This window comes from Rattus rattus, chromosome 7, assembly GCF_011064425.1.
Source record: "Rattus rattus isolate New Zealand chromosome 7, Rrattus_CSIRO_v1, whole genome shotgun sequence".
NCBI lineage: Eukaryota > Metazoa > Chordata > Mammalia > Rodentia > Muridae > Rattus > Rattus rattus.
In genome coordinates, this window is record NC_046160.1 from 39,657,383 (window position 1) to 39,661,739 (window position 4,357).

The 4,357-nt window shown below is 47.3% G+C and overlaps 1 pseudogene; it reads right to left on the reverse strand.

Annotated features, from left to right (window-relative positions):
- Positions 1-225: 225 nt before the first annotated feature.
- On the reverse strand, positions 226-1,689 carry LOC116906037 (annotated as a pseudogene).
- Positions 1,690-4,357: the final 2,668 nt, after the last annotated feature.

Here is a 4,357-nt window from a genome sequence, read left to right on the forward strand (position 1 = left end):
CTACCAGTTGGCCTAGGGACACAAACCAAGGTGATGCTCAGGTTGAATTTAAATCCATGGCCTTTTGTTGTTGTTATTGTTGTTTTTGTTTGTTTGTTTTCATTTTTGTTTCATTTTGATTTTTTGTTTGTTTTTTTGAGTTAGATTCTTTACTAGATATTAGTTCAGGCAGATACCCTGGTTCTGCAATATCCTCACCCTACAGGTCACAGTGAGAGAGTTTCTTCAGAAGAGCCTGAGGGACTGGGACCACTGAGCCCCAGGGTCAGAAGCAGAACTGAAAGCCTCAGAAACATGCTGCTTCCATGCTCCCAGGCTGGTCAACAGGGAGGAGAGGCTCATGATGTGCCAGGTCTTACCATCAGATACCTTGGAGGTTTGGTAGGACAGCAGCTGTACATCTGCCCCTTCCAGGAGGCTGATCATAGTGGGCAGCATTGCAGGGTTAAAGGGCTGAGGCTGGAACATAAGCAGGGGCTGGCCCCTGTATAGAGGCACCTCTGGCCTGAGGACAGCTCCATTGAGCACCTGCTACATTGGTGTGGTGCCCTGGACCAAGCCCACAGCTTGTTAGGAAGCACCTCAATGACTGCAGGGCCCAAGCAGGTCCCAGCATTCTTCAGAGATGTTCCTTGTGTAACCACCTGGATGGTCCCTTTAGGGAAGCCAGCCCAGGCATGCATTAGCATGCCTAATGGTTCTGCCAGACCAATCCAAGGCTTGGTGTGTGGAGAGAAGGCACTGGTGCATTACAACCCCTGTTAGAGATTTCCCCTTCACCATGTCCACAAATTGGACTGTGATGTCCTCTCCACAGTGGCTCTGGGCCTCCTTGGTGCTGGCTCCCAGGTGGGGAAAGCTGATGACATTCTCAAGGTCCACTAAGGCTCAGTTTCATGATGTTTCTGTAAACACATCCAGTGCAGCACCAGCACACTGACCAGACTGCAGGGCACAGAGCAGGGCACCTTTATCCACAATGCGGCCTCAAGCACAGTTCACCACTCATATGTCTTTCCTTCATTGGGCAAAGGTGCTGCCATTCAGCCAGCTTGTGGTAGAGAGCAGGAGTTGGGTATGGACAGTGATGAAATCACAGAGAGGCCAGATGTCCTCTAGTGGCAGCTGCTGAGCATCAAAGGAGGCAGCAAGTTCAGGAGAAATGATGAGGTCATAGCCTACAGTCTTTATTCCAAAGGACTGCATTCAGGTAGCCACCTCTCTTCCAATTCTGCCTAGGCCAAGATTTCCCAGTGTCTTCCCATTCAGTCTGGCCCCATGAACTTCTTCAGGTCCCATTTGCCATCTTTCATTGAAGTTGTTTCCTGGGAAATTTGCCTGGCACATGATCATCCCACAGGTGAGTTCCGCAGGACTGAGGCTGTTTCTGTTGTGGGCGTTCATGACTAGGATGCTCTTCCTCATGGCAGCTTCCAGATCCACATTGTCCATGCCTGTACCGGCACTGCCTACCAACTGGAGCTTCTGTGCTGCATTGACGGCATCAGCAGTGACCTTAGTAGCTGACTGGATGGTAAGGCCTTCACAGTCCTGGAGTTCAGCTATCATTTCCTCCTTGTTCAAGTTCTGCTTCTTCACCACCTGCAGCCCTCCATCTTGCAGGATCCTCTGGCAGCAGGCATCCAGGCTGTCACTGATGATTATTTTGCATAGATTAGCGAAGGCCATTGCTGGAGACAGGCCTTAGAATCAGTTGTTCTGGTGGGCAAAGAAACACTTAGTACAGGAAACTGCAGGCAGGGCCAGCTCCTGTGACTTGGTCAAACCCACATTTCTAAGATGAAGACCGTCTTTTCTTCCCTGAAAGACACAGTAAGAACAGAGTAGAACTCTGCAGATTGTACATGACTCAGTAGCTGCTCAAGGAAGCAGATGCCAAGGATGCTGATGGCCTTCCCCACCTCTGGGCTCTCAGCATCTGGCAGAATTCATCCACACTCTCATTTCATCTGGATTTCATGGCAAGCACATGAGGCAGAAGTAGAGAGATGTCAAGAAACTGACTCAACAAAGAAATACATCCTTCAAAGGAAGAGGGCTGGTAGGTATGGAGCCGAGGATCATTGTCTCCATTCTCTCTGAAGCTCATAGCTGATGTCTCTTCCCTATGGCCAGACTCCTGCCCAAGAAACAAGCTGAGAGCATTTCCAAGGTCACATTTACATGGAATATATGCTGGAGGTTTTTATATGCCTTTCAGCCAACAAGTTGGGCTGAATGCCTTTCCCCAAATAGGAACATAAATTGCATTGAATTAACTTTCCTAGAAAAAGGAAGAGATAGAGCAAGAACAAAACATGCTTTGGCTTCATCCTGATTTAGCTCCTGGATCCTCCTTTGTATCACTCACTAGGTGTGATCGGCTTTAGAAAATGCAATTGCCAAATTGAGACTCTAGGAAAATCTTTCTCATGGTTTTCCTAACGTGCTCTACCAAATGTCCCTAGGGACATCCAAGGGAATATGAACTCTGTTCTAGAGAGCTTAAGAGATCGTAGGGACATTCCCTTGTTTGGTACCAGCTTCATTTTTAATTGAGAGGGTGGGAGGCTCCTGCTGCTTATACCAATGGATAATGGGGATAACACCAAGTCACAGAAAAGCACAGGAAAGGTTCATCTAGAATGCTGAAGACATGGCCAGATGGATGTTCCTTGCCCATATCTCAGAGGCCAACATAAGCCATAGTCACCATGGAAAAACATAGCAGACTCAGAAGTTATATGGCCAGGTACAAGTCCTAGCCCCATCCTGACCAGCTATCAACTGGCAACTTCATCTCCTGTGATGGGATTTTTCATCATCCTAGATCCTAGGACAGTGGCAGAAATTCTGATTGATGGAAATGGTACCATAATCTGTTAAGCACATTCCTTATGGTTCTTCTTTCATAGGGAATTCTTGTCTACCCATCCATCCCTCTGTCTACCCATCCATCCCTCTGTCTACCCATCCATCCCTCTGTCTACCCATCCATCCCTCTGTCTACCCATCCATCCCCCTGTCTACCCATCCATCCCCCTGTCTACCCATCCATCCCTCTGTCTACCCATCCATCCCTCTGTCTACCCATCCATCCCTCTGTCTACCCATCCATCCCTCTGTCTACCCATCCATCCCTCTGTCTACCCATCCATCCCTCTGTCTACCCATCCATCCCTCTGTCTACCCCTGTGCTTGAGATGGAGTTAGAAGAGCTAGCAGAGTATCTTGTCTCCACCCAACCACACCCAATCTTCTCAAACCTGATCTTTTCTTTATTCACAGTACCTTAATAAACAACCCAGTTCCCTTCCGAAAGGATCCTTATCTCCAACCACATTAGTGACGTCAGAAGTTTTTAAAATAAAAATCAGGCAATGGGGACTTGGTCCATAGTTCAGTTGGTAGAGTATTTGCCTAGTATCCTAGTTTGTGTCTAGTCCTATAATAAAATACCATTACCAAATAACATGGGAAGGAAAGGGTGTATTTGGCCTAAACATTCCAATCACAGTTCATCATGAAGGAAAATCAGGGGAGGAACTCATAGCAAGAACCTCAAGCAGGAACTGAAGTGGAGACCTCAGAGGAACATGGCTGACTGGCTTGCTCCTCAGGGTTTTCCTAGTCTGTATTCATTTACAACCCAGGACTACCTGCCCAGGTGTGTCACTATTCAGTGATCTGGACCCTCCTGCACAAATCATCCATCGAGAAAACACTCCCCACAGTCTTGCCTTCAGGCAATATTGTGGAGGCAGTCCCTCAGTTAGGAACTTCTCACAGGACTCTAGCTTGTGTCTGGTTTATATAACCCTAACCAGTAGAGTGAGTGTGGCAGCTCACCTTGAATTCCAGAACCCAGAAAGCAGAGGAAGGAGATTGAGGTCAAATTCAATATCTAGACTAGTTAAATCAGCAAGCACCAGGCTCAAGGAAGGGTGGCAAATATAACAGAGTGATCCAGGAAGATACTAGTCATTAATTTTTGCCCTCCATTTACATGTTCTCTCTGTCTTTGTCTCTGTTCATCTCTATCTGTCTCTGTCTCTGTCTCCAGTTTGTCTCTGTCTCTGTCTGTCTCTGTGTCTCTGTGTGTCTCTGTCTCTGTTTCTCTCTCTCTCTCTCTCTCACACACACATACAAAATCAGAAAATAATAAAAATATAGCATCTCCATCGCTGTAAGCCAGCCCCTTTTGATTCCTCTAGCTTCACTTTGCTTCATTTCTTTTGGCATTTTTGGGCTGGAACAAACTCTCCTCCTTCTGCTTCACCAGTGCACAGGTCTCTCCAGTGCCAGAAGCTTCACAGACAGCACTTGTTCTGCAGAACTCTCCTCATTGTCCGGCTCC